At 41.3% G+C, this 27,213-nt stretch overlaps 2 long non-coding RNA genes across 5 annotated transcripts in view; one reads left to right on the top strand and one right to left on the bottom strand.

The window, feature by feature from the left end:
- The window catches only part of LOC115075402, a 112,952-nt gene extending 107,042 nt beyond the window's left edge, over positions 1-5,910 (top strand). For both annotated transcript variants that reach the window (XR_003852484.1, XR_003852485.1), the window contains 2 exons: positions 256-412; positions 5,703-5,910. This is a non-coding gene — a long non-coding RNA (uncharacterized LOC115075402). The remainder of the gene's footprint in view (positions 1-255; positions 413-5,702) is intronic.
- The window catches only part of LOC115075403, a 563,078-nt gene that overhangs the window by 510,941 nt on the left and 24,924 nt on the right, over positions 1-27,213 (bottom strand). The gene's annotated exons all lie outside the window — the stretch shown is intronic.

Here is a 27,213-nt window from a genome sequence, read left to right as displayed (position 1 = left end):
CTGGTTTTCAGGATATCCATAATGAATATGCATAACATAGATTTGCATGCACTGCCTCCATTGTATGCAAATATATCTCACACAAATAGCCATTAGGGGTTGCCTGAAAATTAGGATGTTTGTGGGTCCTGAGGACCGGAGTTAACTACTCCTGGCTTAGAATAGCAGGAAACAGATTAGAGAACCTCTGACCTACATAGAATTATATCATCCAATGAATTGACTCTCACCATTTTCTTGTGTTTGTTGTTTCAGAGGGGAAAGGAACCAGAGCAGCTGTGTGTAAGCACCATGGCACATTTGCTGTGCTGCATTTGACAGTCCTCTCCTTGTTCCTGTGTCCAACACTCATTTACAGCATCGCAATGTTCAAAAGAGTGCAGTGGAGGTCCCCAGATCTTGGCCAGGATGAGTAAGCTGTTTGATGATTACTGTGCCATTTATAACTTTCTACATTTTTCCCCCAGATGTTATGTAGTTGCATGGTTTGTGATTAGAGCTACATCATAAGACTTGGAGACTGAAGGAGGTTTTGTTGTCTCTTTCTTATTTATTTATTTATTAGTGGGGTTTTTTATAGACCGCTCATCGTTTGGAACATCTGATCAGTTTTCAGTAGAACAGCAATAATTCAGCAACAGGCTTTACATGGATCTTAGTGTATAACAAGATTGGCAGTTGGAAAAGAGTAGGAGAACAACGAAAGCAAAGTAAACAATAGCAAGTGGGAAATAACATTTCTAAAATATATACAAATAATAATTACAGCTGGCAAGTGGTAAAAGCATTGCAAAGCAGTCTTAAGCCACACACCTGATTCTCATATGGATGGAAGACAAATAAACATTCTTGGGTAAATTATCAGATAGTTATGCACATGTAAGCACGCAGCATGTACATGCGTATATGCTATTTTATAAACCTCAGGAGTATGTGCGTTCTTGCAGTATGGCGGGAAAGGAGGCGAAGTCTAGGAGCAGGGCTCTGAAGCATGTTCACAAGTCGCCATTTTGTAAGACATATATGCACGTACATTGCTGAATTTATCCGCACACTTTCACACTAGGTGACTGATTTGCATGGTTGAAATTGCACTGGTCCTTTGCCTGCAGTTTTTGGGTGGGAGGTCTGGGTGATGTGATGGGGGTTCAGGGCAAAGTGCTACAGGGTCTAGTTGAACGCGTGATTCTAAGTACATGCGCGAGTATTTTCAGAGTGGAGCACTCGCATACTTTATAAGATACCTGCCTCTACGTTTAATTCCGGGTTATTGTGCACAAATCATTACAACTATTTTCCCCATAAAGTGCATCCATGTGTTTTGGGTTTTTTTTAAATGGGCAAAGTAGGCGTGTTCCTGCATTAGTAATTTAGGGGTGAATATTAAAAGCCCGATGCGCGCCAAAACCGGGAGACATGCGTGTATGTTTGGCATATTCGAGACATGTACGCCTGCTCGTGCTCGCCAGTATCAAGGTTACCGTTATTTATGTATTTATTTATTTATTTGGGTGTTTTAGATACCATGCAGCAACCAGCACACAGTTTATAAAACATTAGTATAATTGTTCATGCATACACTTACACATGCAAATGCTATACTGCAGACAACTATTTTACTAAGTTTTAAACGTGGGCTGAATATGGATAGTCAAGATATTTAGTGCCTACTGGGCACACAGATTGCAGAAAATTGCCCATTTTGGTGTAATCTCTGTGGGTACCTTTTACCTGCATGGTTTGCACCAAATACTCGGCTATTTTAGCTTTGACTATTTCCCTAGGAATAGTACCTGCAGGGATCTGCTCCTGGTTTTTTTCAGCAAGTACCTTTTCTGGCCTAAAACAACATGTGTATTTTAGAAAATCCAAAACCAAGCCCATTGTACAAACAGCGTGGGCTAAACTATGCCTGTTTTAGAAAACGCTGCATAATTTTACCCACACTGAGGCTGGACAACTTTCAAAGAGCTCATTTCTGTGCGTAGAATACTGTTTTATCCACCCACATAGCTCTGAAAATTACCTTCAGAGGGGGGGCAATTTTCAGAACTATGTGGGCAATTGCAAAGTCCATGGGGGACTTCAACTGCACCAGTTCTGAAAAGAAAAGTGCGTGCATCCTTTCCCTTTGAAAATTGCCCCAGGATAAAAGCACCCACACGCTTTTTTCTGCAGATAATTATTTTTTCCTGAAAAACAACAATGCTTTAAAAAAAATATGCATCGTTGCCTGCCCCTCCCTAATCCTGCCTGTGAACTCACCTACTTTCCCCTTGCGTATAAATAACGTGAGTGCTGGATCCCCAGATGGACACATTTCAGACAGCTGATTTATTTGATAACTTCTGGAAATTGCCCTCCCTGTGTGTGCTGGGGGACGTCATGGCTTGATGTTAATAAGCCAAGCCATCCATTTTTGGGGTCCCTACCTCCCCAAACCCCCCAAAACAGTCAGCAAAGCTGTCTCATTGGTTGATGGAGGATCCTCAGGGTCGCGAAGCCTCAGAGAACCAGTAGCGTCTGGTGGAGGAGAGGAGATCCATTCTCCGAGCATTTTCCTGTCTATGTCTGCCTGACATTGTCCACCATGGACTCTTCTGTATATGTATCTTTCTGTTTCCCTCTCCCCCCTCCCCTTTAATGAGGTCTGTCTCTGTCTGCTATGCCAAGTATGGCACCTGTTGTATTCTCTTGTCTTGATTGTGTGTGTCATTCGATCCAATTTTTTTTCCAGAGTGCATGATCCCTCCTTTTGTCCTTCCCTGTTGCGCCCGCTTCTGTGTGTGATGGGGATGTTTCTGTGTTCTCTGGGCAGCATCTGTCAGGATGCTTGTCTTTGTCTTCCTTGGTTTGGGGGTTTTTTTTTTTTTTATATTTATTCCTCTAGCTCCTTTGAGCTTTCAGCTCCCAGCTCAATCAGAACTGACCTCTGTTGGGCTACAGTTTCATGAGCCTCCGTTCACAACTAGCCAGAGATATTTCCCCCATTTATATCCCCTTCCAAGTCACTCAGGCCATTTATTAAAGCAACAGTCATGTACCAGGTCTCCTTCTGGAACCCACAACCAAGGCATAGGAGTAATTTTCAAAAGCATTTACAAGTTGAAGGCTAGGCTTTACACATATAAATGCACTTTACCCATATAAGTAGGCTTTTGAAAATTGCTACAATATATACTGGTGAATTGTCCATAGGATTTACCTGCATAAGTGCATGTTACACGTGTAAATAACTTTTGAAAATTGCATGATCATATGTTGCATTACACTTGTAACTCCTTTGAAAATTCCCCCCCCCCCCTCCCAGGGAGCATAGCCAATTGCCTAAGCGCACAGTCATTTTTTTTTGTTTAGTTTTCTTTTTTGTTTCATTTTCTTTTCTTTTATTATTTAGTTTATTTCATTTCTTTTTGTCTCTTTAAAATGAAAGAATAAATAAATGGGATTTAAAATCAAAACAGAAAGCAAAAACAAATGGAGAAAGATGTCACACCTGCAGCCAACAAACACCCCCCCCCCCCCCCCCCCCCCAAATAGGCTCTTCCCTGTTCCTCCACTCCAAACCTAGACCCTCTTACATTGTAAGTGAAAATGTTTTCATGGGGCAGGAGTACTCTCCGGTTGCCTCTGCTCCACCACTGCAGCTATTGGAAAGGTCACCAGCAGACCGAGGCCATTGTTAGATTTTGCTGTATGAAAGGACATCATGGGGATTTTTATTTGCATTTACCTGTAGCCATGGAAGTAGAACACCTACTTGTCCAAGAACAAACTGAATGAATCCATAGGGTTTTAGGTGTTGTTGAGGCATTTCCCTTCCAAGCCTGACACAAGCTGAGTAGAATGCCTTCCATTCTGAAAATGAGTCTCAAGTGAGTTGATTAAGGTTCGCAAATATAGCCTACAAAATCTCAGGAAGCAGCTGGAAATTCCTAATTAAAACAAACTGTTAATAGTTTTAGCATGCGACTTTCATGCATTTGGCTGAGAGTAAAAATGCTCCTGTGTTTAGAAACTTGTAATGTTACCTATATTGTGCTTCAAAAGCAGCTGTATTTGTGGTTAGCGAAAGCATGTAAGAACATTTTAAAGTACGGTAATATATAGAGGCATATGCCGGGCCAGATTTGTCTCTAAAATTTGCCTTTACTCTTCTTTGAAAACTGTTTGTTTGTTTCTACCATGGAATGTTCTTAGTTTTTTTATATATATATTTTGGACTGAAACTGAACAAATCAACATCAAATTCAAAAACATCAAATAAAGTGCATTTACAAGTGTAAAACCCAATTTAAGTGTGTAAATGCTTTTGAAAATCAGGCCCTTAGAAAATAATTTTCAAGCAAATGCACGTAGTGGTATTTACGTGCATATATGCAGTGAACAGATGCACATAAGTATTTTCTAACTGGTGTCAGTTTCTTTTCAAAAAGGAAAAAACATAAGTACCTTTTATTTGCATAATACTGAAAATGTTTTAAAAAGTGGACTATTTTGATTAAATGTAAGGCAAATGAAGTTGGTTTCTGCCAGAAGTGCCTATAATGATGGCCTCATGGATGGTTAAAAATCAATAAAGAGGACCTTTTTCTAGTTATTTCAAGTCAGATCCTTTTGTATTGCACCATTGTTACTGATATGTACATTTTTTAAGTGTGCATATCTTTACTCCTCAACACATGTGCATATCTACACTTACACACACATATATTAATGCATTGAAAGCATGTACTTTTCTAACCTATTTTAAATATAAACTCATATATTGTAAGTGCAAATGTAAAGTAAAAACCATGCATGCATAATTGAAAATAACCAGTTTACCAATTACTCTACCAGCTCGCCCCTCCTTCTCCAGAAGTTCTTTGCCTAAACTCCCAGACCTCCCACCCACTCAGCACTATGCAATAAATACATTTAATAAAACTTGCACCAGATAATAAGCAGGAATAATTTGACAAATTTATGTATATAAGTGTCTTTTAAAATAGCAACTTACGCACATAAATTTCGACCTTACCCCGGGATACCCCTAGACCTCCCCTTTTTTCATGTGTGCACAAAAGTGAAAATACACACAGATTATCAACAATTATAAAATACATAATTCAAGTGTAGAGGCTACTTACAGGCTTGCATGCTAATCTTTACACGCATAAAGGTTTGAAAATTCACCCCTTAGATTGTAAGCCCTCTGGGGACAGGAAAGTGCCTACAGTACCTGAATGGAACCTGCTTTGACGTGCAATAGTTTGAATATTCTGGGACCTCATTCAACTTTAAAAAAAAAAAAGCAGTCCTCTAAGGAAGAGATGAATCCCTGCTGCTTAAGCCTAAAGAGAAAGGTAGGGAGAAGGTGAAAACGCTGAAATTCTACAGCTGCCTGTGGAGGTCACATGACCCTGACACATAACTTTCACTTGGTTGACTATATCTCACTTCCTGTAAGTGGCTGTCCCTCCTGCCTCACTCTCAAGGACTTGGTGCAATCTCCTTCTGTAAACAGAACAATGCTTTATATTTCTCTATTACCTCTGGAGCGACTATATCAATAATGCAGGAAACGCATCTGTCCGGCACAGTGAGATTATTTTTCTGATTTCGGCTGACAGTTATGGTAATAGTTTGGCAAACAATCTACTCTACCGACAATGACTGCAGATTACAGCTGTTTTTTTTTTTTTTTTTCTAAATTGCAGTGGATCACGGAAACTTGGAAGATTGATTGCACGGAGGAAGTGAGACAGAAAGCGATGTCATCATAAACCTACAGTATATGTAGAAACTTTTTTTCTTAGGAGAGGGAGAGGGCGAATGTTGAGGCAGAATTCCCACTGTGGGACTTTATTGCAACCTGGATTTTTATGAGTGGGAAAAGAAAAATGTGTATGTATTTTTAAAGATAATCTGTAAATGTTTTAATGAAAACGATTTGAGTATTTAACATTTTTATTTAAAAAAAAAATGAACTTTGAGTTTTTACATGTTTAATATGGGAAGCATTCAGATTTTCATTATTAATAATTTTTCTTTCAGAGTACTGCAAGAATAACACCGTGGAGCCTATGCAGTAAACATTTGCATGCACATTAAAGTCAATTTGCATGGGCTAAAAGTATCATGCTAGACAGTCAGGAGTAATTTTCAAAAGGTTTTACACACATAAATGGGCTTTTGAAAATTGCTACTTTTACGCACATAACTCCTTTGAAAATTCACTCCATAGGGTTACATTTTCAAAAGGATTGTACACGCGTAAATGGGTTTCAAACATTGCTTTTTTTTAAGGGTGCAACTCCATCGAAAGGGTGCAACTCCATCGAAAATTTACTGCACAGTTTTTATGGAAAATGCCTTTGAAAACTGACCCCACAGCTTTTCCACCAGGGTGTGCAGACAGACAGACCCCAAGTCACTGGCAAGTTTGCTAGGATCATTGCTGAGAGTAGAGATGTGCAGCTGAAGCATTTTTGTTTGGTTGTTTCATTGTTTTTTATTGTTTTTGTTATACCGAGTTTCATGATAGGCATCACATCAACCCGGTTTCATGTGGTTTGTTTTGTGTCATTTCATTTTAGCACACACTACATATTATTAGCACGCTCAAAGCCATTTAGTACATATTAACATGATTTAGGGCCTCATTTTCCAATATCGCATTGGTAACACATTAAGGGGCGTTTCCCATGCAAATGAGGCTTTTTTCGTACAGCGGGGAAACTTCGCGTGCTGCGATGTTTTTGCGATTTGCGCAAATGTGTTCGCGAATCCAGCTTCGCGGTGCACGATAAAAAAACCAAAGAATCATCGCACTGCACGAACAGCTGTTTCATGAGAGAGAGAGAGAGAGAGAGAGAGAGAGAGAGAGAGAGAGAGAGAGAGACTTGCTATAATGTCTACTCCCTAGACAGGTATTTGTATCCCTGTGGGAGGCCCACCTAGAACTCGAGGTGGGGATTAGGTATGAGTGTAGGGGGTTGGGGCCACTTTCACATTCAACAGGAGACGTACGAACAGAACAGTGGTCTCTTGTGAAGATTTGATGGCCTTCGGAGTAAGGAAACTCACTCCAAGATGAGATTTGGGCAATGTTCTCTCAAACTAGCTTGTTGTTGCCCAGGTAGAGTGTCTCTCTCTCTCTCTCTCTCTCTCTCCCTCTCTGTACCGCGAATGAAAGGGTTGTAGCTATTGGCCGCGTTAAGACTGTGGCTGTTTTGCCGCACACGATAACTCTTTCCTACTTTACATATGCTCCGCCCCCTGAATACAAGATTAAAAATTTGCATTCGCAAATCGCGTTAATGGCTGTTAGCGCGATTTGCGGAATTATCTCCTGCGGTAACTCCTTGGAAAATGACCCCCTTAGTTTGCACTAAATCAATTTTTTCAGGCCAATTTAATTTAGTGCATGTAGGGATGGTAAATTTAAACCAGCAAGTGGCCGCACATGTGTGTGCATTCGTCGGCCCATGCCCAGGGACATGGCTATTGTATAACATACATGCATATATGTGTGCATGTTATAAAATATCCTGGCCGTGCGCACATGTGTTGAATTTTAAGTAGGCGCGCACCTGTACATGCAAATCCCGCTTCTACTGCATAAGTGGGGGGGATTTTAATAGGGACGCAAGCTGACGCCATTGCCAATTTACCCAGTTTGTTCCCAGTTCACCCAGTTAAGGAATAGGTCTTCCAAACCATCCTAGTTTAATAGCCTTCCTTCCCCCCCCTTGAAACCCCACTGATCTGTCTAGATGTTTTCATTTTATGACTTACATGTCATCCGTAGGAGAAGTAAAATTATGCAGCACCCAGATGCGTGCTGGATCATATCAGTATTTACGTGCAAATTTCAGGTTAAAATCCTGGAACACCTATGTCCTGCCCATACCTCACCCAGACCATGCGCCACCCCTTTTTGAGAAGTTCCGATATGTGGCTTCAAGAATCATCATCCACCTTCAAACTTCCTGATTCCGCTGAGCACCACTTCATCCAACCATGAATCCAAGTCCATGCTGTTTTTGCCAGTTTGATGCCAATCTTCTACTTCCTAACCCAGTCATATAATTCCTATGGAAGGCCCAAATCACAGAAATTCTTTTCATGTAAATTGGCAAATGCACCTCTATTCAGTAAATGGACAAAACTATAGAAGCTATGGGTGTCTTGTGTCTTTCAAAGAACTTTAAAAAAGACTGTGATTTTCCACCACCTCCAAAGTGCATCATTTTTAACTTGCTTGTCTACCATTATGTTAATGTTTTCATGATTATTTATGTTTCCAGAAGTCCATCCTCATCATCAAGTGAAAAGATGATCATTAACCCCTTCAGATCTATCCAGTTGGTACAAACATATAATTAATGAAAAATGTCTCCTCCATAGCAGAGCAGAAAGCCAATGAATATAAGAACATAAGAACATAAGAAATTGCCATGCTGGGTCAGACCAAGGGTCCATCAAGCCCAGCATCCTGTTTCCAACAGAGGCCAAAACCAGGCCACAATAACCTGGCAATTACCCAAACACTAAGAAGATCCCATGCTACTGATGCAATTAATAGCAGTGGCTATTCACTAAGTAAACTTGATTAATAGCCTTTAATGGACTTCTCCTCCAAGAACTTATCCAAACCTTTTTTGAACCCAGCTACACTAACTGCACTAGCTAGCAAAAGACTGATAAAGCTTTGACAAGAAGTTTCCTTACTTGCTGGGGTGGTTATAGTTATGGATAACAAAATAAGGACTGAAAGAGCTCTCCTTTAATGAAGAGTTTGCTTGTCTGATTTCATATGGACTTATTGTAAGATGTTTTAGGGTATGTGTATGTGTAATGACAGTGAATAGCAGCATGGTTATGTGTAAGAAAAATTTTAGTTTGGATTTCATCGGAGAAAATATCATTACTAACTTGTATTTGCTCAGACCAATAGTAGACCTCAGAAAAGGCTAAGTTCCAGAAGTCCATCCACTTCCCACAAACCTTAATATAATGAACAAAGCAATTGGCCAACTCCTGCCTCTTTTTTTCCTAAGGGAAATAATCAAATTCTTAATTATAAGGCTGCAGATAATTTTTAATTACAACATTCCCTCTCATCTGAAGCATAGAACTTAGTCCTAGTGAAATTTTAGATTTAGATTAGTATGATATGTTGTCATAAAATTGAAAAAAAGGGAGGATTGATGTGGGTGCTCATAGGCCCTTAGTCTCAGTGAAACACTTTTTGACATGCTCTGTTCTCCTAAGTTTTTGATTTTTCATAAGCAGCCTTCGTAATTGCTAATAACTATAACATTAAACATGACATATGTGTTAAAACCTTGTAGTTGTTTATCTAGATAGTCAGACACTATAAGCTAGATAAAGATGCTGAGCTTCAAGGTTGTAGAACATTTTGAACTAATATGAGGTTAGTTGACATTCCATCTAAAAACAAAGACGAGGTCAATTTACATTCCATCTAAAATTATAGAAAATATTCTTAGAACAAACAAATTCTAAGAAAACATTTACATGTGAGGCAAGAATTAAATTACCATATGGCCATTCAGATTATTTGTTTATAATAAAAGGCCAATCATAGAAATTTTCTGACTTATGTAACTTAGTTTAGGGGTTGAAAATATACAACAGAAATTCTATATAATGCATTATTATTAGTAAAATCATTTGAGAGGGACTTTATGCTAGTGCCTGGCATGGCACTCTGCCTCTCCATAAGGCCTTATTATTTTATATTATTTTGTAGCCTTTAAACAAAAAAGCTTTTCTCTACAGCTAGTGACTTTAAGCATTCTTATTTCAATGTACCACAACAATGCGCATTTCCGAACAGCTTTTATAATCCGCTCGGCGTGCATGATCCCGACATATTAGCACATCCCCTAATTTCAGCACGTCGTGTTTTTTAATTACCTTAAATAATTTTTAGCACATCCTAAAAATATTAGTATATACAAAATGATAAGAAAGCAGGAGCTTCCTTCCAAATGGCTCTACCCAGGGAAAAGTAAGTAGTCGGTGGGACCTCTAGTCCTTCTCCCCCCCCCCCCCTCCCCCTCTACAGCATGAAAATAATATTTTCACAGGGCACCAGCAAGTCAGGAGGGGAATTCTGGAGAAGAAGATGATAACAGAAAGATGAAAGTAACCAAGGAGATGCTTGAGAAATCCACCTTTCTTTCCATGGGGCAAATGAATTTCCAAATAGGCAGTCAGAAGTGCGTTGTGCAGAGTTAAGATCTGTGTCTTAAAGATTCAAAAAATGCAAACAAGGCTTTTGCTCTCTCACTGTTTGCAACAAAAGTGTTTTCATTTCAACTTCTTCAAAGGTCAACAATCTTCAGTAGAAGTCACATAGAAACCATTAAGTCGGTCCAAGCAATATATCACCACAGGACAAAGATCTTTGTTGGTTTTAACTATGTTAACATGCCAAAGACCACTGTAGGGGTTCAGTGGCTGGAGGCTGAACTGTAATCTATACCTCAAAAGCTTCTATCTACTTATGCATTTTGTTTGTTTAATTGCATTTTTAAATCACCTTTCCAAAATAACATTGTCACAAAGTCAAAAACAATGCATAAGACAAGGCACATGGAATCAACCTTTTATGTGTTTCCAGCAGGGGTGGATAAGAACATAAGAGCTTAAGAACTTGCTATATTAATCAGACCAAAGGTCATAAGTAAGTGTGCTTGTTTATCTGTATACAAGGCTGTGTGTGCAGATTAGGTTGGCACTATAACGGAGTTTTTAGGAGTGTTTGAATCAAGTTCTGCAGCTTTTCTTCCACATTCATGCAAGGTTGCAAGCAATTTTACCAAATCCAGAGTAAAAATGCCTGTATATGACTCCCAGGAAAAAAAAACATGTGTAACACAGGGACTAGTGACTCAGATTTAGTAAATCAGCTCCAGTGGAGCCTATGCAAAGTTTAAGGTTCATGAGGTTCTTGTTGCATCTTTTGAGTGTATGCGTGTGTTCGGTCTGGACCTGTCTTCTCTTCATCCCAGTAGTTGAAGTAGGACTTGGACTTATTTTGCCACACACTATTCTGCTCTGCATACCTGCTTACTCAAGCTTTGAGAAATCAGTACTAGGGCCATGCTAGAAAACCAAACCAGCAATCCAGACAAGCTTATGAATCAGAATGCAGGTCGCGCAAGACCTACCTCACAATATATTTTTTTCCAGCGCTCTGGTTCCTTTCCAAGAACCACCTGGAATGTGAATTATTTATTTTACAGCAACAATTGCGATTAACATAATGCTAGTCTGATTACGAGTGGTCTTTGAACTTTAAAGGATTTACTTTCCAAACAAGGAACTGCAGTGTGACATTGTGATACCAAAGAATGCTGATTGCTCGTCTCTGGTGCCATGGCCCTGCCTATCAGCCAGCTACAAAGTATAATTTTTCATGTTCTTTGCACATGACACGTTCATTAGACATCAGGCAAGGGTAGCATGATAGTGGATACACAGGCGTGCTGCTAGAAATCCATGAGAAATTGCTGCCTTTATGAATATTTTGGCAGGTTTAATTACATCGCAGAAATCCACCTTCAGCTTTCTGAGAGCGTAGCTTGTTGTCTTATTTTTCACTTAAATGGAAGAGACCTGTAAAAACATTTGTGGTCAAATTAGTACCCCTCTCTCCAGATCATCCCGCTCACCTCTCTCTCTTCAACCCTTGGTGTATCCACATCAAACCCTCTCCCACACTACTCTGCCCCACCTCATCCTATCCTTACTACTCTCCCCTCTCCCCTATTTCCACAAACATTTAATAAGGATGCAAAGAGGTTTGAAGTTCATTTGCGTGGATGCATATGAACTCGGAGCTCATTGGTACCTGTAGAAATCTTTCACGAGAAATTTTATGCACATTCCTGGTCATCGCAAAACAGGATGGTGACTGCCAATCTCAAGACCCAAAAGATCCAGTCAAAACCGGACCCCTCCCTCACATCACCACCACTTTAGTGTGGGAAATCCCTGATGATCCATGGAGCAAACTATGACCTCCCCCCCCCCCCCCCCATGTGGCCTCTACATGAAGGAAAGGTTAACGCTTTGGCAAGATTGTACGTGCTTCTAAACTGTACCCCCTTAAAAAAATAAAGCCACTGAGTGGGTCACCCTCCCACCCAAATGGTTCCCCCCCCCCCCTCCAAGTTTACCTAACAATTGTGGGGTTCTTTAGGGATGGGATGAACCCCATTCGCTCCTAGCCCACGGAAGCCATCTTGGAAAATGGCTGCCACTGACCACATGTGCTCCTTGGTCCCATTTTTGTGAAAATGGAGCATGCATGGGGGCTGGGATCCATTGCTCACCCTGTCCCTGCGCACCTCGCCTCAAACGTTTCTTGCACTACCTGGGGGTCTGGGGATATAAAAAGGAGAACCCGCGTGACATGGGGAGCAACGAGATACGAGAGAGGAGACAAACCTGAAACAAATAGGGAGGAGCCTGAAGGAGGAAGTGGGAAGCTGAAGAGAGGAGGGAGGGGTAAGGAAGAGCAAACAAAATGAACCCCAAGGAGGATGAGAGAGGGGAAGGGGAGGAACCTAAAAGAGGGAGGTTGGATGGGGGCAGAGATATGAAGGAAGAGCAGGAAAGGAATCTGAAGGAGGGGGGGGAAGGAGAGGCAGGAAGGAGAGTGGAGGAAGGAGGGAAGGAAGTGGAGGAGGATGGGTGGAGGGCAGGGAACCTAAAAGGAAAGGAAAGGACCATAAGGAGGTAGCGGAGTGTGGAGGAGCCTGAAAGGGGGAGATGTGGGAAGGAGAGGAACCTGGCAAGAGAAAACAAGGCAGACTAAAGGTGCAGAGAGGAAGGGGAAGGGGAAGAGAGAGGCAGGCCCGGGGCAGAGAAGATGAAGATGGTAAATAAATATAAACAGCTGTTTGGGAAGAGAAAAATGTGAAAGAGGGAGGAAGCTATGGGCTGGGCAGTCAGTGGAGGAGAATAACGAGGGAGGAGGGGATCCGAGCACCTGGAAAATGTTCCAAGCCCTGATTGGACTTTACCTGTGAAAGAAGATTCCCTGTATCGCGGTTTCTGATTTCACTGATTGGCTGAATGTCCCTCTCTGGGCATCTACGAGTGCCAGCAACACGGCAGCCTCCCTGCCTGATACAGATTTAACTTGGTGGCATCTAAAGCTCCCCTGCCACACCTCCAGTTACCTTTAGAGTGAAACTGTCTGGTTCCTGGGAGTAAGCAGGGTAAAACACCCTGTGATGTAAATCAAGAACTAATTGACTAACGCCCTGCACAGCTCCATTTAGGGAGGGCCACAGCCAGGCCTGGCTTTCAGGACATCCCCGGTGAATATGCATTTGTTTTCGGTTCCCTCTGTTTTTTTTTCTCCTAATGCCTTTGTTCTGCGTCTTCTATTCCTAGCGCCGCCTGTGCTGGAGAGAACCTAAAGGAGATGAATTTCCAAAATGAAGCAGACCAGTGAACTGTGATAGCCGGGTAATTCCATTACTTTCAAAGGAGTGGAGTCTGTTATATCCATTCAAGTGTACGCTGTAGTACCTCACATCTCCGATGTACACAAGTGCACCTCCAGCACATTCATTATGTGCAGTGCAAAAAAAAAGTGGAGGACCAGGGCAGGCTGCTGGATTTCAAACTCAATCAAAAGAAAACCTACATTTTGTTACATTTATCTTGTTTTGCCTTAGTGCGTGTTCAATATTTTAACATGCGCTACAACCTTTTAGTGCATATTATAGCAAGAGCTAAATGGCTTTAGTGCACATTAACACCATTCAGTCCACGCGAACAGAAAAAGTAAAAGCAAAAAGGAAGCAAACTGAAAAATACACTTCCCTGCACACCCCTACTTTTCATAGTCAATGGCAATTTAAAACTGTTGTTTAAAAAAAAAAAATGTAAAACCTGACTTCTAAAAGTCAAGTATGCAGGGAATTTTGGTTCCTATCCATCAGTATGACAGCACACTTTTGTGCTGAATAGGAAAAATGCATTAAAAAAAAAAATGAAAAACAACAAAAAAGATCCCTGACCACATTTCACTTCATTTAAAAATAACAGAAAAAATACCCTCTAAAATTTGTTTTAGTTTTCGTTGACTTTCGTTTCCAAAAGTCAAGTACAACAAAACAAATAAAAAAAAAAAAAGTAGAAAGCTGCCAAAACAGCAAAATTAACCCCCTTCTCTCTTCCCGAGGTCGTGTACACCCTTCCTGGGGTCTGTGAAGTAGAAAAGTATAGAAACGAGATTTAGTCGCTCCCGCCCTGCCGGGTCCCTGTTCAACAATAGCATCAGCTGCCCCTGATTTCAGCGACATTTATTTGCATGGATGTATGTATGTATGTATGTATGTATGTATTTATTTGCATGGATGGATGTATGGATGGATGTATGTATGAATGTATGTATGTATGTATGTATTTATTTGCATGGATTCTCAGCAACAGCCTATCGGATGAACTTAACCAACTGGACCTCACTAACGCGGACTCAGCTATATTGTCCTGGAACAACATTACCAAAAAAGTGGCCGATACTACATGCCCAACTATTACCAAAGCTCTTCAAGCAAACAAGGACAACAGAAAACCTTGGTACACACCAAAACTAAAATCATTAAAACAGGATCTCAGAAAAAAAGAACAACACTGGCGTAAAAACCCAACATACGCCAACATCACGGCATTCAAAACCATGATGCACCATTACAGAATATCCATCCTCCAAGCAAAAAGAGACTTTTACTCACAAAAAATCCACCACTTCATTTTCGACCCTAGAGCGCTTTTTTCTTTGGTCTCATCCCTCACTAAACCCCTATCAACATCTATACCAGATGATAAAGCAGCAAGCAAAGCAGAAGAACTGGCAACCTACTTCAAAAACAAGATACCAAATCTACTAACTCAGTCCATTAATAATAACAATAATAATTACACTACGCCAGTAATACCTCGAGCTGCAGTCTCATCACAAAAGGCTAGCCTTAAGGAATTCGAACCAACCTCATCCTTAGAGATCGAAAATATCCTAAAAAAGCTCAAACCTTCTTCTCACCCTCAGGATACCATTCCCACCAATCTCCTCATCTCTTGTGCTAAAACCATATCCAAACCCATCGCACAAATCATAAATTGCTCCTTCTCTCACGGGATTGTACCTGACACACTAAAAATGACAATCATAAAACCACTTATAAAAAAACCTAATCTTTCTCCTGAAAACCCAGCCAATTTTCGCCCAATAGCTAATCTACCATTCATCGCAAAAATCCTGGAACGAGTTGCAAATAAACAACTAACAGAATACCTAAACGACCACAACATTCTTTCCCCATCGCAGTTCGGTTTCCGCCAATCTCGAAGCACCGAAACCCTTCTAATCTCATTAACGGACTCTATATTACTTAATCTTGAAAACAGACAACCGTGTCTTCTCATCCTCCTAGATCTAACAGCAGCTTTTGACACGGTCAATCACAACACACTAATAGATCGCCTGGCAGAAATTGGCATCAGAGATGAGGCCTTCAACTGGTTCAAATCGTTCCTACAGAACAGACAGTATAAGGTCAAGGTCAACAAGGAAGAATCTCAACCAGTCACCTGCAACTTAGGAGTCCCACAAGGATCTTCACTCTCTCCAACCTTATTCAATATTTACCTTCTGCCACTCTGCCAGCTCCTCATCAACCTGAATCTCGTCCACTACTTATATGCAGACGATGTTCAGATACTGATTCCAATTACTGAATCTCTCCAAAAAACTCTGGACTTCTGGAACTCTTGCCAACAAGCCATCAACAATTTACTCACTAGCCTCAACTTGATCCTTAATCAAAACAAAACAGAATATCTCCTCATTTCCCAAAACGGAACCTACACACTTCCAAGTACCATCTTGTCAACTCAATTAACAATAACCCCACAAGTCAGAAATCTAGGAGTTATACTTGATAATCAAATGAATTACAGATCACTCATAAATAACATCGTAAAGGATGGATTCTTCAAATTACAAGTCTTAAAAAGACTGAGACCACTCCTACATTTCAAAGACTTCCGATTAGTTCTACAAGCAATCATTCTCACGAAAATAGATTACTGCAACTCACTTCTACTGGGTCTCCCTGCCAACGCCATAAAACCGCTACAGATGCTGCAGAACGCTGCAGCGAGGATCTTAACCAAGTCCAACAAAAGAGACCACATCTCACCCATCTTAAAAAGCCTACACTGGCTTCCCGTCAAATTCAGAATACTATTCAAAGTGCTCTCAGTAACCCACAAGGCAATACACAACCTGGCACCACTCGAGCTCACATTCCCTCTCCAACTCCACACATCTTCCAGACCAGTGAGACAAGCCTACAAAAACAACCTTCAAATTCCACCGATGAAGTCAGCATTAAGTAAAAGAGCTTTCTCCACAGCTGGGCCTAAACTCTGGAACACTCTCCCATCAGAGCTCAGATCAGTGCAATGCTCCACTACATTTAAAAAAAGACTCAAGACTTGGTTATTCAACCAAGCCTTCCCATAACATCAACCTGCGAAATATCCCTGCCAATATCCCCTCAGTGGTAACACGCTAGAGAACTATATAGATCTTCTCTAGAAATCACATGATCTTTGGCAGTCTATTATCAAAACCCAACCTCTAGCCTATATTAGGCTCCGTACATGTTAATTATGTTATTACCCCCATATATCTTAATCCAAGTTAATTCGACCTGTTCATTGTAAGACATTTACTTGTCATTGTTGTTATTGTTTAAAATGTAAACCGAATTGATCAGTAATTCTGTTATTGGAAAGTCGGTATAGAAAAATGCTAAATAAATAAATAAATGTATGTATGAATGTATGTATGTATGTATGTATGTATTTATTTGCATGGATGTATGTATGGATGGATGGATGGATGTATGGATGTATGTATGGATGTATGTATGAATGTATGTATGTATTTATTTGCATGGATGTATGTATGGATGGATGTATGGATGTATGTATGGATGTATGTATGTATGTATGTATTTATTGGCATGGATGTATGTATGAATGTATGTATGGATGTATGTATGTATTTATTTGCATGGATGTATGTATGGATGGATGGATGGATGTATGGATGTATGTATGTATGTATGTATGTATTTATTTGCATGGATGTATGTATGAATGTATGTATGTATGTATGTATGTATTTATTTGCATGGATGTATGTATGGATGGATGGATGGATGTATGGATGTATGTATTTATTTGCATGGATGTATGCTGTGTACAATACACAGTCGCATCACAAAATGTCATTGGTCTCAGGGCCAGCTGGGCAGCATTTTTGAAGCAGGTCGCAGTATGGCAGGTGCGATTGGGCATCACTTTTGCCCCTTTCTACTCCGAAGATCCCAGGAAGTAGGTAAGAGGCTGCTGGAGGGATGGGCGCTTTGGGGGGATGTTTTTAGAGGTGATTTTGTTGTTTTGGTGCTGGGAAGGGAGATGTTGGGCCAGTTTTTCTTATGTTTTCTTTTTTTTTTTTTTTTTTTAATTTTAAGATGAATTTTAAAAGGGATGTGAGTGCCAAAATCGGGAGATATGCACGCGTGTAGGACAGGCACGTGTCCCAATATGCGAATATCTCACTTCAGATAAAACAGGGGCATGGTATGGGCAGGGCGATGGGGCAAGAGATGTGTGCACTTGTGTTTACCTGCCGGGGCACATGCCCAGGTGCAGTGCCCTATAAGTTTACTTCTGCTAAGGACAAGGTGTAAATTACAAAAAAATAAAAAAGAAGCATCCCTGAGGGGGGTTTAAGGGGTGTTGGGTAATTGGGTAATTGGGTTCAAGTCAGGCTAAAGAACCAGAGGAGTTTGGAGGACGTAGCCCTACACTGGGCAAACTGGTAGACAAACTGGTGAAACTGGTCTTGGCGTGGACACGCACTTGTTACAAAATACCCCCGCTTGCCCCGCACACCCTCGAGTTGGTACAGCTGCGCGCGACCAGTTGTAAAACCGGGCACACGTGTACACACACACCCCCAGGCTATTTTATGACAAACGCACATATGGGCGCCCGCGTGTTATAAAACTGCCGCACCGCTAGGCTCAAGCCAGTGCATACGCATAGATGTGAACCCGCACGCCCGTTTGAAAGTTACCATCCCTATGTTTGTTCTGGATCAGTAAATGAAATAAACAACAACAAAAAAAAGAAATAAACAAACTAAAACACAAATAAATAATAATAATAAAAAAAAACACGCCAAATGAAAATAATGAAACAAGAAAATTTGCCCTGCTCACCACGAAGTGGGGAAAAAAATTAATGGCTTAAAAAATGCAACGGGATCATGTGCTGATGGAGGCACAGAAACTGAACTGGAAAAACATCAGAGCAGAAATAGTGTGGTGGTTTCTGCAGGAGCTTAGCTCTGAAATGCAAGCCATTAATGATTTTGAAAGGGGGAAAAAAACACCACCACCACCACATATTTCAGCACTGCCCCAGTGAAAACATATTTAGAGTCATAGGCTGGAGCCTCGGCAGGTTTTTATCCGTAGATTGCCTAAGGGGAGCTTCCTAACCAGTCAAACCCTCTCATGAACCCCTCAGGGGCAGAGTGTTAACAATGCAGCTGCATTGTTAGGGTCGGTTGATACAATGTATCACATCATCAAAATTGTACTGAAACAGCTACTGGGGGATTAGGCTAAGGTATATGACAGCTGCTGTTATGTTGTACTTTACTGCGGCAGGCTGACCGCGAATGCTGGGTCCAGCAGTACTGCTATGTGACACCATGACTTTGGGTCCTGGAGTTCATCTCATTACGGGCTTCTTATCTGTTGGCTGCAGTGCTGTGGTTAAGAGTGGCAGGGACTAGTGCCCAGCTGGCTTTGCCCAGCAGGTGTAGTCTCTTGTGTACCTGAAATTTGTTAATAAAATCAGCTGGTTTGCCGATTGCATATGGGGAGAGTAGGGAGGGTGCTTGGTGACTGCGCAAGAGCTCACGTAATTGCAAACTACGCCACTGCTTTTAATGCAAGCGGTATAGGGACATTTTCTAATAGAAACAACATTGCGTCGTTTGTCTTCAAAAACTGGCAAATGGAAAGCGTGCACGTTACAAGCACCTGCATCTTTTTCTCCTGCTATTTAGGTGGGAATGCCTCTTTTTAAAGCATAAAAAAGCGCACAAGCTATGGAAATTGCATACATTTTAAGCTGCATTTCAGAAGAACGATTTTTTTTTTTAGTCAGGACGTTTGCCCAGGTAAAAGTCTTTGAAAATGTCCCTTATAGTATAATAGAGGAAGGTGCACACAGTGTGGAGCATCTGCCTGGGCTCCTGCAGAATAACATCAAGGTCCTTACGCAAGATGTGCATTTTCAAAATGTTACCCAATTAAATAGCACATATTTACCCATATGCTTTTTATAAACCTCAACTATACGTGAGTATATAAGGGGGTTTCATGTGCAAATAAATGCGTATAATAAAGGCATGGTCTAGAGAGATTCTGCGGTGGGGCCAAGTTGCAAGTTTATAAGAGGCTCGTGTAGATTTGGCAACTTATATATATTTACATCTGCTCGTTATCTGGCATAAGTGATATTAAACATCTTTATTCTGAACTATTGACTGGGTGGGAGGTCTGGATGAGTGCAGGCTGAAGAACTAGGAGGGTCATGATAACCTGGAGATTGACCTGGCCGAACAGGTGAAGGAATCAGAGAACGGATTAATTTCCTCCTCGGTCATATATTAGAAAATTTGCCAACTTACACACATAAATAGGGACTTTCATGGATATGTCCTACTTAAATTTCGCAGGTAAAATCTCTGCACATATAATTTGAAAATATAAAGAAAAAATACATGCATTGATTGTATTTTATATATATATATATATATATATATATATATATATATATATCTCTGCAAACATCAGTTTAGCAGCACTTAGCGAGATAAATAGCACATTTTTTGGGACTTATCCAGCACGTGTAAGATAAACAACCAAAGTCAGTAATGGAGCTGGATAGGTCTCAGATAGAGACTACTTCTACGTATTTTCCCAAGGACACAGAATGGGAGAAAAACCTTACAGGTAAATTTTAAAAACCCTACGCATGGCCAAGCTGGGAGATATGCACGTGACTCAGAAGTATGTGGGCTGCACGGATTTTAAAAGGCTTGAGGCCATGCACGTATTTCCCAAAATGCGCATTTAAAATGTTTTGGGGAAAAGGCCAGACAGCGCCAGGAAGTCAGTAGTGCGCACAAGCACACGCTAGGATCCCACAACCACGTAACTTGCTTCTGCTATGGACTGCGTGTCAGTAGTGCAATAAACAAATATAGGGTAGTCAGTGGGATATTAGGGGTCGGGGCTAGTAGGGGAAAAGGGAGGCAAGTTAGGGGGGTTTAGGAAGTCTGCTTCTTTAGTGGGGCAAACTGGTAGGGAACTGGGTAATAGGCCTAATGCATCGCCACGCGAACTTACTAAAATTCCCTCCCTTATGTGCGCGAGGCAGCATTCATGCGCGCATGCGCACGTCGATATAAAATCGCGCGCGGGGGTTGCTGATTTTTTAACATGCGCATAAACACATGTATGTTATAAAATTGGCGCATCATGTGTGCGTGCCGGCAAACGCGTGCACATGTGCACACACACACTTGTCAGTTTGAAAGATACCATCTTAGGGGGTCATTTTCCTCTATCGCACGCGATAGCTTGCCAAGGGCGGAGTCAGGGCAGAGTCGGGGCGGCGAGGAGGCGGACGCTGCGATGTCCTCGCTGGAGGCGATAAGGTAAGTTACATTATCGTCACCAGTAGCGCGCCCAATAGCACCACCTTTCACGATGGCGCTACTGGGTGCGAAAGCCGGCAGCGATAACACCGCGGTGGTGCGTTGGCTGCCGGCTTTCGCAGGCCCGCCCCCCCCCCCCGTTACCGCTGGATTCACCATTCTGCATGAGAATGGTGAATCCAGACCTTAGTGAATTAGGAAGTTAGCTGGATAAGTAGTTCTATTTGAGACTTATCCAGTTAAATAGCTCTATTTAAAATGTACCTGGTTATCTATAAATGTTTTTATTTTATTTATTTATACAATTTATAACCCTTTCATCTGCCATTCCCAGTGAGGAACAAAGTCTACACACATAATAGCCATCAGACTCAAAAACAATGTACAAACGTAGAATATACAGATACAAGTCTTGCTCAGCTGCCGTCCCTCGACCCCTGACCCCTGACCCCTGACCCCCAACCAGGCAACCCAAAATAAACCTCAAAGATCAAGCTCCGCCCCCTTTTAGAAACTTTTTACTTGTGCACACGGTGGAATACGCATGTCCTCGGGCGACTTTGAAAGTCCACTGGGTGAGCGCCGGTCCAACTTGTGCGCGCATACCTCCCGATTTTCATGCGTGCAGGACTTTTAAAGTTCACCTTTTAAAGCATTTCTCAACTTGGATGAAGTTGGGCCTGCGGTGCTTCACTGTATAAGCATTTCAACACTTTTTGCCCTTATTTACCGCAATTCTTTGCAGCCTCTTCTCCAGCTTTGAATAGAAATTATTTAAATTCACAGCCTGCTTGAATAACTATTCACCTTAGCCTGCTTTCTGGCCTCAAAATAGTTTAATCTCCTTTCCTTTTTTAAGTATTCAACACACGGTTTTCTTTCTATTTTTTTTTTTATTACTCACTGCTATTGACTGTTTATTTTTAATTCATAATAATCCCACATTTTTTAACGAGCCGGAAGAAAGGTTGTGGTGCTTCCCCATGGTAAATCCTGAAGAAATAGTCCTTGTAGCTATGGCCTCTCTAATTTTGACAAATGTCCACAATCTGGGTTATGCGCACAAGCTCTCGGAAAGTGTAATTAAATTGCTAATTCCTCTCCGATGTTATGACTTCTTTTTATTCTCTTGCAATTAATTTTGTTTACAACTGTTATTACTTCCTATTTCATTTAAGTGTTCTTGCTTTGGTGGTTTCATAGTGTCTGTATTTGATTGGTGCCTGGGACAGACATTCTTGCCATCAAAAAATAGACAATCGGTAAGCACCAGACCGTTAGCTGGAAAGAATCAGGGCATGGTCAATTCTAGCCCTAATAAAAAAGATATTCCATGTAAATTCTGCAAGACACTGTTTTGTATAAATACTCAATTTTTTTCTTGCAAATCCTGTTTGTTCAACATGTGATATGGGCACTAAAAGTGTTTGAACTTAAAAAAAAAAAAGTTAGCTAACGAATTGGATGAACCCTTATAATGTTGACAGGATCATTGAGCTAGCTCATGGTGCTTTATTCTGTAAACATCTGATGATTTCATCATATTGGCAAATCCTCATTGAGTATCTCTGAATTTGACTGGATTTTTAAACAGATTCACTGGGGAATGTTACGACTCAAGAAACCAGGCTGAATTGTCACGGTTCAAGTTTGGCCTTGGCTTATTTGCATATTGCGAATGTGCACTAAGATATCAACATTAGGGGTGTGCACAGAAATGTTTTGGTTTTCTTAACTTTTTTTTTTTTTCTGTTTCATTTATTTAAAATGAAAGAAGCAAAGGCACCAAAAAATAACTCCAAGAAATCAAAAAATGCTGGGTCAGTGTCCAACATAAGTTTTACTAAAGTTCTCCTAAGCTCATAGTGGACTCTCTGGATGCTCCCCCTCACCCAATACCCCTTCCATGGGTCAAAATGGGGCAGCTGATCTGCGGTATATAAGCTAAATCATACCTATTAAACTACCAAGAGTATTTAAAAACACATAAAAACAAATCTATAATAGCTAGGTGTTGTCCTGTGTATATTCCTTTTATGCTTTTATGTATGGTTGTTTTTGGGCCCTCATCTAGCTATTATAGATTTGTTTTCATTTGGTTTTTTTGTGTGTGTTGTTGGTATGTTTATAAATATTTTTGGTGGTCTAATACATATAATTTATCTTGATTTTTATATTAGGTTATTTTGATTTTCTATTTATTGTTATGTTTTGATATTTGACTAAAGACTTTTTGATACTTTTGTATGATGATAATGTGTATGGCTTTGCTTAAGCTTTTATGAGTTTTTCACTAGCAATTCTGAAACCATTTTTTGTGAGAGTATATACGGGTTTTCTGTATATAAGGTTTTTTTTTTTTTTTTACTGTTTTATAACTATTTATTTATACAAATTTAGATCAACAATTACAAGCATAATATTTCTTGACAGAAAACAGTGTGATATACCCAGAATCAAATTACAAGAAATGATTAGTGAAAATAAAAACTATACCCAGTATATAAACCTTCAAACAAGCTCACAAAAAAAGGGGAAACCCATCATAAATGCAAACAGGAAGCACATCATAAAAGAAAGGGGGAAAAAGGAAGACCCTGACTGAGCAAGAAATATAATAATATATAGCCAAAAAACAATCACTGGACATGTTCTGGAGCAGAGGCAGCGAGCATCACTATCCTATGACTAGAAAAGGCTTGGGATGACGAGGTTCTAAGAGACATATCTGCAGCCAGATACTTTAATCAAACATTTAGCGGGATATCTCAACAAGAATTCCCTCCCCCAAACCCAAAACAGTATCACGCAACGGAAGGAAAGACCTCCGTCTACTCTGCTTTCTGAGTACCGGGAAAATCCAGACCTTCGGACCCATGAATGCAGTATTCCAGTTACTAAAGAATAACCTCATAATAAGATTTTATTCTGACTCAGTAACACAAAAGAGTAGCACAGTCTGTCACATCCTCATTTGTTTGTCAATTTCAAACTTTCCAAAAACCCAGGAGAAGAGTCCAACACACTCTCCATTACTTTTTCATAAATGCTTTATAATGAGTAAAGGATCTTCTGAAACAGGTAGAACTTTTCTCATATAGGGGTAGATTTTAAAAGGTCCGCGTGGGTGTATATGTGCGCGCTCTACCCGGCGCGCACACATGTACACCCGATTTTATAACACGCGCACGCATGTTATAAAATCGGAGGTCGGCGCGCGCAAGGGGGTGCACAATTGTGCGCCTTGCGCGCGCTGAGCCGCGCTGCCTTCCCCTATTCCCTCCCCCCTAGCCTGACCTTCCCACCCCTTCCCCTAACCTTTCCCCCCTAGCCCTAGTCTAACCCCCCCTGCCCCCGCCCCTACCCTGCCCCTTTAGTAAAGCCCGGGGACTTACACGCGTCCCGGGGCTTTACACGTGTTGGATTTACGGGCGTAACCTTTTAAAAATCCGGCCCCTACTGTATTTCTTAGCAAGGTTTTTAGGGCCAATCAGGGGAGATCTCAGAAAGTTAAGAAATCGAAGAGTCAAACCTCTCCTCTTTTTTTCAAAAATCTATGAGTAGCTAAACTGCCTGTAGCAGGAGTGGCCTTGAATTCTAGAGACATCTTAGTCTGACTGCTCCTCTAACTCCTGAACCTTTGCTAAACTGCCTGTAGCAGGAGTGGCCTTGAATTCTAGAGACATCATAGTCTGACTGAGCCTCTAACTCCTGAACCTTTGCTAAACTGCCTGTAGCAGGAGTGGCCTTGAATTCTAGAGACATCATAGTCTGACTGCTCCTCTAACTCCTGAACCTTTGCTAAACTGCCTGTAGCAGGAGTGGCCTTGAATTCTAGAGACATCATAGTCTGACTGAGCCTCTAACTCCTGAACCTTTGCTAAACTGCCTGTAGCAGGAGTGGCCTTGAATTCTAGAGACATCATAGTCTGACTGAGCCTCTGACTCCTGAACCTTTGCTAAACTGCCTGTAGCAGGAGTGGCCTTGAATTCTAGAGACATCATAGTCTGACTGAGCCTCTAACTCCTGAACCTTTCCATCTTGGCCCAAAGCAGTGCTTTGAACGTCAGAAACCTGTCCTTTCTCATTTCCCAAAGAGCACTAGTGCAATCCATCTAGCCTTTTCCTCACAGTCTTCCCAAGCAAAGTTACTGCCTGCCGTGTGTCCTTCAGGCTAATGTCTGCTGGCCTCGCCAAGGCTGAGCTCCAGGATGTTATCAGGAAAGCCTGCAGAAACCAGAGGAACGTTTCTTTCCACAAGCCCCATCTCCCTATTCTCAACTGCCACGGCATCTGCCTCCCGTGGGCTGTGCACATTCAATCTGCCACCCCCCCCAGCTTCCCCCTCCCCGCTGGGGAAGCCGAAGCCATCACAGGTTTACCCTCAGCCCCATAGACCTCCACCATTTCTGGTGCCTGAGAAAGAGCCGTCCTTCCGTCACACCCAAGGCCCAGGTCAACCCATCCTCCCCCCTCCTCTTGGACCCGGAGCCAAAGGAGGAAAGCGGCACTCGGGACTCAGTGATTTATTCCCCCGTCTGGCAAGTCAGACACCGGCCCTCCAGCGTGGAACCGCCATGAGAGGCTCCATATTTCCTCTGACAAGCTATGCCACGGGTCTCTGTGAGGGGGGAACAGGAAACAGGAGGAACACCCCCCCCCCCCCCGCCCTATAATCGACTCTTCCTTTTCACCAAAATTGGAAAAAAATCCTCAAGTGAAAAAAATCTCAGGCTGGACGGAGAGGAGCAGGAGAAGCTCACGCAATCAGTGCCATCTTCGTCTTGTAAACAATGCAATAGATACAAAAAAAAGAAGCCTCAGCAAAGCAAAATCTAAATAAGGTAAACTTTAAACATGCTCCCCCCCTGAGAAATTATCTACCATAATAGATCACTTAAATTCAGGAGCAGAAATTATGGAAACAAATAAGCTTGTTTCTTATTTAGCAATGAGAAAATAACAGTATTCAGACTTCTGGCCACTGGGTTTTCAGATTTACTTTCATGATCTCATGTCTGATCTTGACCCTCTCTCTCTCTCTCATCAGTTCCAGCTTCTCTTCCTCCTCCAGCCTGGTCAGATCCCCCGGGTCCCTCAGTCCAGTGTGCCACGATGGGGTGACAGCCAGAGGGACTGCTAGGCATGGTCCTCTATCTCGGTCGGTCTCCCAAATCTCAGACCGCAGGGAGCAGCCCTCTGCTTCCTGCTCCAGCGCCTCCCCGCCCAGGCAGCCTGGGAAGGATTTAGCCAAAAAGAAAAAAGACAGTGCAAGCAAAATCTTGCAGAAACCACAGTGCAGGACTCTCGCACAAAGTTTAAACCTGTCCCTAAAACTTGAATCAGGCGTCGGCTACTGTGGGGTGGCAGTAGTAGCATTCAAAATCCTCGAAGGCTGTAAGTCAAGTCAAAATGCTTCCCAAACTGCTATACAAAGATCATTGATTTTACAAAAGCTTTTCTTTTCCAGAGCACATGTCTCACCCTTGACGGTGACTCTTTAAACAGAAATTTCTGGGAGCAGAACGTAATGATAAGCAATCCCAGCTGAGTTCTGGCAAATAGGGCTGCATGTGATATTGATAGAGAGGATGTGGACTCTAGTTTTTCTTTATAAATATACATGGCCATTCACTGTAAACTATCGCATATTTGAAATATTTAGCACATTTGCATTATTTTTGCCCCAACTATCTGTAATCACTTTTTTGAGTTTTAAAAAAATTATTATTGCTTTTATTACAAATATTACATTGTGTTATGCTTCTCATTGCGCATTTTGCTCTGAACACAAATATGTTATGCCTGCAAAGATTGCTCAAAAATTCAAAATATCCCTTTAGTTAATAATTCTTTAGATATAATGATTTTTCAGCATACATTTAAAACAGGTAACGAATGTCGAAAATCATATGGTAGATGTAGGCCTCATATTCATTACGTTGCATAAAAAAGCATTGTCTCCGTTTTCTGTTCTTATGCGCTGGTTCAAAACTTCTAATTGCTGACAGAATGAACTGGAGGTGACGTTATGAATGTGTGTGGTGGGTTTTTGGGGTTTTTTTGGATCTGGATTACATCATCAGACAACAGTTTGGTAATATAATATTCTAATGACAGCAGCTCGAGACATCATGTCCTGACCTCTCTACTAGGGATGTGAATCGTTTTCCATATCGTCTTAACGATAGAAATCGTGTGGCAGGGCAAGAAAATCGTCTTAGGCACGATTTTTTAGTTAAAAAATCGTTAAAAATCGTTTTTTCCGATTAGTGCGCACTAACGGGAGTTAGTGCGCACTAACTGGGAGTTAGTGCGCACTAACTGAAAATGATACAATTTGACACTTTTCAGGTCA

This window comes from Rhinatrema bivittatum, chromosome 13 (assembly GCF_901001135.1).
Source record: "Rhinatrema bivittatum chromosome 13, aRhiBiv1.1, whole genome shotgun sequence".
NCBI lineage: Eukaryota > Metazoa > Chordata > Amphibia > Gymnophiona > Rhinatrematidae > Rhinatrema > Rhinatrema bivittatum.
This window is presented reverse-complemented; position numbering and strand designations above follow the sequence as displayed.